Here is a 12,928-nt window from a genome sequence, read left to right on the forward strand (position 1 = left end):
AGAGGCTTAACCCACTGAGCCACCCAGGTGCCCCTGGAATGCACTTTTAACATATGGCTTCTTTTAGTCCTTACATCAGCCTCATATGGGAGACATAACCCCCGTCTTGGAGAGGCAAAAACAGAGACCCAGAAAAGTTAACAGTTAAATAATACATTTTAGATACAAGTCATTGTCCCTGTGACTGCCCTCCCATTATTCTTCCACCATGTCACACTGCCTTCTGAACAAGTCTCTATGGTCACCAGCATTTTCTCAGAAAAGGTCTGGAAAAGACATGGCAAATTGTACCCTGCTGCTGCTCACAGCAGTGTTCCTTCCAGTTCAATGTCTCTATGGTGATCAGGGATCAGACCCAAGACTCCGGGAGAGTACAGTGAATCCACGCTGTCCTTTCTGTCCACACCTGGGAGCTCATCTTTTCGGGGAAAGTCCCCCAAAGCAAAGCACAGATTTTTGTCTTTCCCTAAGGCTGGAAGGGGATCAGTCCCTCCAAGAAAAGGCCAACCGGTCCTGGTGATGATCCTAATTTATGCAATTTTTTCATCCAACATGCATTTCCTGAGCATGATCTATGGACTATATATGGACTATGACTGGCATTCACAACATATAAATCAATAAAACAGTGCACCTGCCCTCAGTGAGCTCACAGATCAATGAAGGCAAAGCCATGAGGGTAAGTGTTGACAAGGTAGCATGGAAGGGGAAAGACAGCACGATGCAGGCAAACTCCGAAGAAGTAGGCAGAGGGAGAGAGGCAAAGATAACCAGCTACACCACAGCATCCTCCGTGGATACCATAGACATACTTGGTCTTACACTCACTGCCTCCAGGAACGTTTGGTTTTATCATAAGTTTTAACATCTTACCCATATTGAAAAGAGTCAGAACCAGGGTCTTGAAGTTAATTCAGTTTTTCAGCCATAAGTCAATCCAGGACCAAAGGAAAACTAGATAAAATTTGAAAGACTTACTTTCCAAAAAGGCTAATTGACATTTTTTAATGATTAAAAAAAAAAAGAGTGCTTCTGCTTTAAAAGAAATAAAAAAGTGGCTATAAGACTAAAATATACTGGTTTATTCATTGCTGGTTTCCAGACATCAATGTTTTCTTTCCAGATTTCTGAAGATATTTTTATCTAGAGATACATTTTATCCATTAGTTGTGCTCACCCTGGGTAACAGAAATCCTGGCAAGTAGAAGAAAGTTCCTTTTATTCCTCTCTTGCCTCGTGAAAATGCAAAATCTGGTAGCAAGCTATGGTTAGTATTGACTGAGGGTCATCAAAGTCTTTGTGACTCCCTGGTTTTTCCTTCCAGTCTGTGTTAAGAGCACTATTGCTGTTCCCTCTTTGGTGCTGTAATAATGGAGAGCTTAGCCGATGTGTGTCCTAGGCAGAAAGAAGGGGAGACTAGCCAAGGAAAAGGGACATGTGCCAACTAATTCTACTTTTCCTTCCTGGAAGCCCTGCCTAATAACTTCTGTTTACATCTCAAAGTAGAGGTCACATGTGTTGCATTTCAAAGACAAACACCACAACTCTATCATCATTCCACCTGCAAGGGGGGCTGGGAAGTTTACATATGCACACATACATACATACATCAAATATCATACAAATATACATTTGTACTGGGCCCATTATTGCTTCTTCCCTCATAGGTTTCTGTTAATAAGAAAGATGGAAGAAAGACTATTGAGGTTGAAAATATTAATCTCTGCCATAATCTTTAACATTTATTTATAGAAAACAGTATGGCTTTGGCATTTTAGGAAAACTTTTTTAAATCACTCGATATAAATAAATTCTAATGTGGCAGGAAGAGAAACAAGTTAGTGGACTTAGCTACACTTCCAACACCATAGAAATATTTATAGCTTTCAAAACACAGACCTGCACACAGGAAGTTAACGTATTGCTGATTCGTTTTATTGAGTTTATATACCTGAATTCATATTTTGTTCTAATCATTGCTTAATAACTTTAAATTAATAAATTTAAGCACTGGTTCATAAACTATGTGTCTTTCTTAGGAGAGAGAGGTAAAGTGTCAAAAGGAAGATTCTTACATTTTTCTGCTTTGATATCTTGAGGTTTAGGGAAAGAGAAAATAGAGCATGAAGTAAAAATGCAATCTGATTTGAAGTTGGTATTCTTAGCCCAGTAATTCCAGCTAGCAAGGCAGTTAGCTGATTCAAAATAGTGCCCTTCTTAAAGACAAAACTAGTATCTGTATATGTGTGTATGCACATGTATATGTATATGTGTGTATATATATATATGTATAGGTATATATATATTTAACAGGTGCATACTTACACATATGTATATTTAGAATTTCAAACACATATTTTTCTTCTGAAATGGGGCTCACATATTTTGGGTTGTTTTATTGGTTCACTTTGCTGTTGCCAAAGGACAAAACCACGCCCCAAGCAAATCCTGTCTTCCATCAGGAGACATATTAATGTTTCATGTAGCAAAAAACTTAAAAGACCTTTTCCTCTATGCAAAGAATATATTAGCTGACCAGCTTATTTTGCTCCCTGCCATCTTTTTAACAACTCAGCCACTCTAGCAGTTGAATTTACTAACTTTGGAATCATTACTATCCTGGACAAGTATTACTGGACAAATTAAAATATATCAGTAAATCAAGTAGCCCTATCAGCTGAATAACTAATTTATCATATAATAAAGCATATAGTTCATCTACTGTCAGTCAGGATATCTGCTGGACTCTAGGAATGCTGGTAGGACATCAGACATATGTGTCTCCAACATCAGAAACACAGGTAGTTGCCAAACCCTACAATCAGTTCCATGAGAGAAGCATGTGATTTCTAGAAGGTTTTTTCTAAATATAAGCTGAATAGAGAAAGCTGAAGGGAAATATGTATAACCAAAGCCAATATCTTTATTTTACACTGGTAAATAAATACACAAATGCACTTTCACTTTTTTATAAGAATGCAATACATAAGCATCTACTCAAGTGGGTGACAGTAACTATTTTTCTTAAACTAGGCACCTGTTAGTATGCCTTAATAAATACTTATGTGAATTATACTCATACCCATTTTTTAAAGATTTATCTATTTATTTGAGAAGGGGAAGGAGCACATGAGTGGGGAAGGGGCAGAGGGAGAGGGAATCTCAAGGAAACTTCTGCTGAGGGCAGAGCTGGAAGGATGTGGGGCTCGATCCTGAGACCCGGAGATCATGACATGAGCTGAACCAAGAGTTGGACACTCAAGAGACTGAGCCACCCAGGCACCACTGCACTCATACTCTTTTTAAAAGGCTCTGGATTCTTATTAGTTTCTGGAAAAAAAAATAATGCTATTTTGCAGAGATACCTTTAATAAACCAATGCATTCTACTGGCTTCAGAAAGCTAAGAGCTAAACATTATTTTGAATTTGATAGAAGAATACAAGTAAAAAACATTTTATTTTTCTGACCTCGGAAGGCTAACTAACATTACCTTTTATCAAGCTGATATTCAGTGTGCGTGTGTGTGTGTGTGTGAGAGAGAGAGAGAGAGAGAAAATGAGGGAAAATATCTATGGTGAGGGTTGTGGGAAGGTGAAGTTTTTCATTTTCTGTTAATTTGATTTATAAATTATTTTTAAAAATTTGTAGAAATGAGATGCAACAGCTATTAGTTGTCTTTGAGCCTCTTATCTAGAAAGAACTGAAAGAAGGAGCTTCTTTATGCTGGGACCGTACTCTAGAAACATTTTTCATATCCTGGCAAGTGCTTCAGACTTTTCTCTTCAGGTATTTAGTTTCTATTTACAAGGACACTTTCTATTTAAAGTGGACACAACCAGAGGCTTTGGAGACAGAGGAGAGCAGGTTTGGGCTGGATGGTCTGAGTAATGAGGCCTTAACATTTATTTTATTAGTATATTGCTACTTAATGTATGTGAACTGCCCAGCCAGTATGTAGTAAATGTCCCATGACTAGGAACTATCATTACTATCTAGCTATTTAAACACCTTTGCACTTATTCTCCTCGCATTAATTAAGGCTTTTAATTAATATCAGTTGAGCCATAGTCAAAGTAATTGCTTTCCAGTATGAGAGGGCAGAGACAATCGAAATGGGTCCAATTTCTACAATTTCTATTTACTAATGTATGCTCAAATGTCAAGTGATTTGTATTCTTATCCAGGATACTCATAACTCAGAAGATGATCAATTCAATAGGTAAGAACTGCCAAGATAGTAAATGGATGATTTTGGACTAAATAAGTTGGCCAAATATTATCAAAATGTTCCTTCAGTAAAGAATTGAAATATTTATGAAACTGTTTCCTGACAAGCTGTTTAAAGCATATTTTTGCTTTCTGCTACCTCTTTGCAGTAGAAAAAGAGAATATTCATGAATAAACCTAATGAGAATAAAGCATGACTTCAGTAAGGAAAAGTACAAATTACAATTGGAAGTTATAGAAGAATGTGAATGAATGACCAAATGTATCTTATTCCTAAGAGAAAATTAAATATCATGAAGTTATCAAGTCTCCATATTTAAAATATACCAAGTCCAACAAAATGCCAAGAGTATTTTTCTTACTAGTTAGTAGCTACATAAGTCACCTAAAATTATATATGTTGAAAGAATTTTAAAAACTCATCTTAAAATATATTAAAATACAGCATAAATTTTAAATGATTATATTATCAAATTAATCTGTAGATCTTGTAGAAGGATAAATATTCCATCAGTAGATCATTCTTACACTAAAATCTTCCATGGAATTAAGGCAATACCAAAAATCAGTGAGAAACAGAAAGATTTATCAAATTGTTATAACTGAGTACCAATTGGGACTTAAATTCCTTTAGTTTCATGCAACACCATTTACCAGTATAAATTATTAATGATTTAAAAAGTAAAAATTTTAAAAGAAGGATATATCAAAAATACCACCAAAAAAGCCAAAAAAATACCAAAGCAAAACAAAACAAAACAAAAAGCTCTAAAATGAAAGAAGAAAAAAAAAAGCAATTTAAAAACCTGACTTAAAAATTGAGCTCTGTGCTAACCACTACTTCTCATCTGCTGGATTGTGCCCTCTTATTCAGAATACTTCTCTGATACATGAGATGTGTCTTTTGTTCTTCTTATTTATATTCTACTGTACATCTCTTAATGGGTATTAGATGTTCTCAGGGTAAATTCACAAAAGGGAAAATAAGGAAATGATAACCTTTGTGGGTGGGATGCACGTCATTTGTTCATAACTACTTCCTGGAACTTAGCATCATCCTTGTACATAACTGGCATTCATTCAGGCTTGCTGAATGAATGAATAATTGGATGAAAACAAGAATACCATTGGCGAGTCACGGTAGCTTTGAAAGAATCAAGAAACAGAACAGCACAGCTGGAAAAAAGAGTTGAGAATTGACTTAGTTTAGTCTTTTAATTTGCAGACGAAGAAACTGAAGCCCAAAATAAGGAAATGACGTATGCCAGATCACATGGTGTGTAATGAGCAGAGGGTAAATAAATGAATATTAATACTTCCCTTCAATATTTTCCTCTCTCTACCAGAACATCCAAAATAACTGAAGTTGTGATTACAATTTAGTTAAGAAACACACTTTTTCTTCACATTTTTAAAATTTAGTTATTTCATAGACTTAGAGAGTTTACTGAGGTAAATGTATTATTATTTTTTAAGAAACACAGTATGATAGTAAATTTTATTTGTTCAAGTGCTCACATTGCAAGCATTCAACCAAACATGGCCATTGAGTCCATGAGCCCACATTTGCATATTTAGGAAGAGGAAGCAAATGGTGATCCATGAACGTGGATGAAAACTAAAGGCTCACAGTTCTATTTTTATTTTTTGTATTTTTTATATTTATAAAATATATAGTTTTTATATTTCTACAACCTAGAAGCCAGAAGTCACAGGTCTTTTAGGTCTTTCTGAATGTCCTAAAAGGTATGTGCATTTTTCTTGAGCTGAGCGTCCTTATCATCTTTCAGCTTCTGGCTGATCACAATGATTAATTAACCATGAGTTCAGGGTATACATGGAAGGCTCAGAAAGACTTACTTCTCCATGCCATATATTCCCTATACCATCGTTCACACTGGATGAGTGTTGGATAGACGTTCAACATGGATTAAATGAGATCAACCACACTTAATCCAACAGCCCAGCTGATATATCCTTTTAGCTTGATGACTTCATAGGCACTTTTGACTACCTCTTATGTTTTCCCCTCCAATTTTCACTGTCATTGTCTGTTCCCATTTCTGGATTCAGTTCCTGGAGACAAACAGCTGCCACCTTCACTCCACTCCACACAGCCACATTTGAGTTGCCATATTCTCCCAAAATCCATCCACGGCAGCTGCTGGGATGAATGCTAAGTTTTTCAGCCATAAAATAGCAAAATCTAGCAGCATCTAGATTATACTCACTTCCCATCACATGGTGCTTGGGTAATCCATTTAGTTTCCAGGTAACATATGTGAGAATATCCACTGGGTTGGAAACCACAATTATGATACAATCGGGACTGTACTTGACTATCTGAGTAATAATGTATTTGAAGATACTAACATTCCGCTGCACCAGATTGAGAGGGCTCTCCCCCACCTGGAGGCCGACTCTTGCGGTTACCACCACAATCTCAGAATTGGCATTACAGAGTAATCCTTATCTGCTGCAATTTTAGGTGTCTGAAGAAGTAAGCTCCCATGTTGCAGATCCATTATTTCTCCTCTGGGTTTATCTTCCAAAACATCTAACCACACAAGTTCATCTGCCAGAGGCTTTCCCACAATGTTGATGGCATAGGCTATGCCGACCTGTGTAACACCCACTATAGTGATCTTGTTGTTGGGATGGTTGCCTCTTCTTCTTGCAACTGGTGCAATGTTTTGTTGTTGTTGTTGTTCTAGAAAGAGAGAGAGGGAGAAAGAGGGAGAGAGAGAAGGAAAGCTGGGGAGGGGCAGAAGAAGAGGGAGAGAGAGAATCCCAAGCAAACTCTACACTGAGTGCAGAGCCCAACATGGGGTTTGATATCACAACCCTGAGATCATGACCTGACTGGAAACCAAGAGCTGGAAGTTCAACCAATTGAGCCACTGAGGCACCCACGGTGCAAATCAGTTTTTACTCAGAGTTGCTATCATGTTCAGGACAGAAACATCTGTAGGAGTCATGAGAAGAAGACAATGTTGTAAATACATTCTACCTACTACCCAGAAAGAATTTGGGAAGTTTTCTCAACTCTCTACCATTGTTAGCTTTCAGTATGAGGCCTAGAGATGAAAGCACTCTACCTAATATAAGGTTATTTGTTAGCAGAAGAGGGCAGGAGCTCAGCTCTCCTGGGTCCATGTTTAATGTTCTTTCCACCATACTCATATTAACCAGAACATTTCTTACTGAAACACAAAAGTACTAAGGAGAGAAAACAGGACCCAACAGAATTAAATTTTAAGAATAAGTGGGGGGGGGGGCTTGTATTTAAATAAATTTGTTAAAATCAGTACTTCAAGAGGATATATAAAATAGGATATATTTATTCAATCAGCATTTATTTGGCTAGCATACTTTTATTTCTCAGCTACCAAAAGAAGACACAATTCAAGGTGTGGGAGATATAATGATGAATAGATCAGAAGTTGTTCCTGCCCTGCCCTAAGTGTCAACAATGAGATTGAGATAGCACAATCTGCCACTCTAGGGATTGGGCAACTTTGGAGCAAAAATGTGACCACTTACCTGGACCATTCTGGTTCACTAAAATTAACTGAGGAACTGAGATTTTAAGAAATATAAGTTTAAAAAAATCATTTCTAAGAGGAACTATTTTCGTGTGACTAGCCTCTAAAGTTAATTTCTGAATTTTTACATAGAAAACCCTGCACTTTAACAACCACAAATCCAAACCAGTCTTCAATCTCTAGATCAATCATTAGCCCTCACTAAAATAAACATAAGGCTGTCTTTAATGACTTCCACTAAATAGAATCAATCCATCTGAAATAAAAATAAGATCTTTGGGGAAGGTAAAAGTAGAAAGTTGTAGGAATCTTTGAGGACTAGCAAGTACTTCCAATTTGCCCAGTAAAGATCCAGGTCTATATACCTATCCACGCTCTTTTTGAAAAATTTTCAGAGCAGTGATATCAAGAAGGCTCCAGTATTTGAATAGCAACATGTTGGATATCACTCTGGAATGGCGATGGAGGCTCTGGCTTTCCTAAAGTGATCTCCTGAAAAGGAAATTCTACACAAGCAACATATAGTAGAGTCAGTTGACCCTGCCATCGGGCAGCCCTAGTTTCCGGGGCAATATACATAGCACAGAGAAGAGAGCCAAGGGTAGATCAGCTCCTCGTGGGGCTTTGTTACGATGAGTCTGGGGGTACCTAGAAATTCCTATACTTTCTCTTCTTTTAGTGATGTATTTTCCTAGACTGGAGAGGGAGGGAAGCAGAGCTATGGGGAACTGAATTACAGAAGGAAGCAGGATGCTAGATCAGCCTGAGACGACAAGGTATCTCTAAAACTCTAAGAGAATAAAAGATCAGAACCAAGGGTGACAAGGGTAAGGCTACCAGAAAGCCAGAGCCCAAAGAAAACTTAGGAAGGATGATCATTCTGGGAACTGGAATCCTGCTGTGCTTTAACCAAGACTGCTAAGGGTTTGCAAGCTTTACATAGTACAGCAGGCACTATGCTTACTGCTCTGTATTTCTGTTTAAATCCTCACAGCTCAATGAGTTTCCATCTATTCTGTCCCTGACAATTTATCCCAGACTGATGTGCCCTTGTACTGATGGGTACAGAGAACACCTGTACTCTCCTTGACCCCTCAATGTTTATAGCATGGACCTCCTTTATTATTGGCTACCTAACTCTTAATGTTTTTATATTTAAGTAAAATTACTTCTTCCTTTGTTCATCTTTCCTATTTATGGGTTTTCCAAGAGGACAACTTGTTAAATAAGGGGGGAGATATGATATTTACCCAGAGGGCACTTTTTACAAAAGGACTGCTGTACACATCAATGAATATAAAACTGGAAATAACCTTGGAAGAAGGTCAAGGTCTTAGCTAATACTCTTCTTTTCTTGCCCTGCTCTGTAATCATCAAAGATCTAATGCACGGTCTCCATAGGGCAGCCAGTAAAGAAAACCAGAGTCAGGAACTATGATGTCAGATGACAGAGAAATCTACGATTCCTGGCCTGGCTGCTTTTTACAGTTTCTACAGACATGTAAGGCTGCCTTCCTCATCAGTCAGTTCAGGCCTGTGACAACAATTGCTCATCTCGTCACTAACATCAAGGAAGATGCAGGAAAACCAGCTATAAGCAAAGGCTGATATTGACTGTTAACACTAATACGACTTAGCATCACAGCAGACATGGCAAAGAAAAGGGAGTGAAGAACAAAGAATCTCGAAATAACAAAAAAAGGTCACAGAAGACAATATATTCCCAGTTTTCTTGTCTCAGTCGGTTCTTTGGACTGAGTATTTTAACTATCTTCCCTATTACAAAGGCCATCTCTGATTGAAACAAAGATGAAGGAAAGGACATGCTTGTTGTCTGCAACGGCATCACATCTTATGTGTATATCAGGTGCACATCTGCATGCGTAACTGTCTCTATGTGTACGTGCGTGCCAATGCAGGATTGTGTAGCATCACACTAGCTGCTTGAAACAAGCTCTGTGGGTTATCATGGAACAGCTCTAATAACAAGAACATCCAAGACGCACGCCTGTTTGCCTCATACTAAACTTAAGATATCTCACTTTACATTCAACTTTTATGACTTCCTCTGCCTCCCCTCTGCTTAAGGATCCAGAACATTTACCTCCTGGAAGAGAAGCTCTGGCTGTTCCCTTTGCCCTCTCTCTTTTCCTTCCTCCAAACTGTCTCCCCACCACCTGAAGGAGTGGCCAAGGTCCTTAGAGGAAGGGAATTTTCTTTTTCTAAAACATCTGGAGAGGGTGATGTAAACAGACAAGAAAACCCGGATTTACTGGTTACAAACGTACCGTCTCAGGCCCCACTCCTGACCTCCGGAATCAGAACCTGCATTTGATGAGACCTCAGGTCATTCCTAGGCACAGAGTGTGAGAATCACTGAGATAGTCTCTATACCTTATGTTAGAAAGAGTAAACTGAGGCCAAGAGATGGCAAGGACTGCTCAGGGAATAAGATCCTTTTCTGATTTGGATCTTCTTTTCTCCAAACCTTGAAACTTCACAAGTATCATATTTGCATTTCAGTAGGGGCTGGAGATTTAAAAAAAAAAAAAAAAAAAAAAGTGAAATCTGAGAACTGACCTCACTGGTGAGTATTTTCAGGAGCCTGGACCCCAGGTGTGCCTGCCACCAGCATCCACTTCTGAGTGCTTCTAGAGGTGAGCACTTTTGCTCCAAGGGCAGCCCTTGGTGTGTGCTCAGGTCCCAAAGCTTTCTCAACACAAAAATTTATTTTTGTCATTTTATTCTTAACTGTCAGGACATTCTCATCTGAAACCTCTTCTTTTCTTTCTTTCTTTCTTTTTTTTTTTTTTTTTTTTTTTGCAGGAGGGCTGTTTTCTGCTCCTCTTATGCGAGAGATGCAAATGCTCTCTTTGCATCATTTCTGTGCACACGCTCTCCCCGCGTGTCTGGAAAGGCAGCTGCATTTCAGTCCATCACCAGCAGAGCCTTGGCTCACTCTCCCGGCTGTTGTTTCCCTCGCTCGAGTTCCTCAGAGTCTGCAATGCAGCAGAAGGTTCTCCTGTGGTTGCCCTGCTGCTGAGCTGTCCCGTTCTTAGCGACCAGCCAGCTTCCTCTGCAAACTGCTGGTGAAGCTGTTCCATTTCTAAGGTCTCCAGAATATGGCTGGCAAAGAGTAGTTCTTTGCTTTAACAACTAGCAGGGAAAGGAGGACTTCATAATGTTGTATTTTATCTCATGTATTCAAACATCTGCATTTGGAGCCTGGAGTGGAAGCTCTTGCCGGAGGATGGTTCTGCCCCACCATGTGACACCACCCCGATTCCCTTCCCCTCCTCTCCAAGCTCTGAACTAAAAGAACGCGGAGAGTCTAAATAATAAATGTGAAAAATCATTCTCAATTCTCACCTTGAGAAAGGCAAAACTGGTCTTTTTCTCCCTCAAACAGATTTGAAATATGGCAATTCATAGGGACCTCGTTCGAATAACGGGAAGATATAATGGGCCTTTCCTTAAGTTGACAGTAAGTGGCAGGGACTCAGGAAACAGTTGGGTTTAGGTTTGGGCCACAGCTTTGGCCATAGCCAAAGCTTCCCAGCACTGTGACCTGGAGCATAATGCCTAATCTCTCTGAATCAAGGATTCTGTATCCCAGGAAGGGATTAATTCACCTCCAGGGAACAGTCGGGAAAGCCTCCAAAGCCTCCTGGCAGGTGGTGGCTGCAGGGGAAAATGGATGCTTCAGCTGTGATGGTGAATGGTGGCAGCCTTTACTGGTGCAGCCAGCAGTGGTGGGAGGTATACAAATATCTCAGGTGCAGCCACTCAGATAAGTGGTTGTGGACCTGGGATTTAAATTGATTTACAATGCATCCAAGTATATACACAGTAGGTGTGGATAATCAGTCAATGGGGAATGGTAATTAGCAAATTCCCGAACGAACCATGGCTTTGCTTGCAGGACCAATAGATAACTGCCTGCTGGCTCAGAAGGCCACATCATCAGATGACAGTATTGACTGAAGTGGTCCTTGAATGGGCAGGACAGGGCCAAAGCTGGGCAGGACCTCAATATAGCAACAGACATGAAGCAACATTGAAATTCTGAATTAGGATTTCTGGGGTCAGAATCCCCCAATCTGAGCCCTTCCATGGGATTTCCATGCACGCTAACTTTCGGTAATCTCTGGTGAAAAAGCATTCCCGTATGCTGTCCATTCAGATGGTATTAATCCCATGAGAAGATGACCTTGGTTAAAACAAGTAATTTTAAGTAAGAGATAACTAAACAACTTGAGTCAAGGATTTCCTCATGATTTATCCCTCTTTGTACATGTAACCCATCTCCATTTTCTGGCAACATATACAGGATTAAGGACTTTCTGAAATGTGCAGATTGCCCACCCCTTTGATGGTCCAACTTTATCTGTTTTCCCATTTTGTGATGTTCTAGTGAACTCTATGTAGCACATAACACATTCGATAAAATTAACATCAGAGAAGTAGACAGGAATTTACTCTTTCAACTCTACTTTTTTAGTGACCACATAATTTGTCTATCAGTCAATTTATCAAGTATTTACTAAGCACCAATACCAGCCAATTGCCTAGAGAAGCCAAAGTCTAACACCATTCTTCAGAGATTTTACAACCTCGTATAGAAAGAAAATGTGAGAAAAAAGTGGCGTAATACTGAAGAAGTTATGAAAACAAAAATAACGATGGAAGAGAAACCCCCACATCCATTTACCAAATGCCTCTTATCAATCAGGGACCATCTTGGATATTTATATATATTATACTCTATACTTTCAACAGCAATATAAGAGAGGAACCATCTCCTCATGTTACATAAGAAACTGAGGTTGAGGGAAGTTAAGAAATTTGTTCAAGATCATCCAGCAAACAAATGGAAAGGCTGGAGTTCAAACTTTGGATTATCAAGTTCTAAAGCCATTACTTTTTAATTTTTTTTTTTAAATTAGGAGTATAGAGAAAGAATTCTCAATGATAGAAATATGTTGCCAATTTCTCTGGTCCATGATGACATGAGGATGAGGTTAATGACTTGGTCAAGGGCATGAAGCTGACAAGAACTCAGGTATCTTGAAGGTAAACTGTGTGCCCTTGTGTCAAAAGTGTGCAGTGTCACACTTGTCTGTTCAATACCAAACAGTTACAACTCAGCAACAT

At 38.9% G+C, this 12,928-nt stretch overlaps 1 pseudogene; it reads right to left on the bottom strand.

Moving 5' to 3' along the window:
• Positions 1 to 5,938: 5,938 nt before the first annotated feature.
• On the bottom strand, positions 5,939 to 12,459 carry LOC116873282 (annotated as a pseudogene).
• Between the last annotated feature and the right edge of the window lie 469 nt (positions 12,460 to 12,928).

The sequence above is a fragment of the Lontra canadensis genome, unplaced genomic scaffold (assembly GCF_010015895.1).
Source record: "Lontra canadensis isolate GAN:19392208 unplaced genomic scaffold, GSC_riverotter_1.0 scaffold32, whole genome shotgun sequence".
NCBI lineage: Eukaryota > Metazoa > Chordata > Mammalia > Carnivora > Mustelidae > Lontra > Lontra canadensis.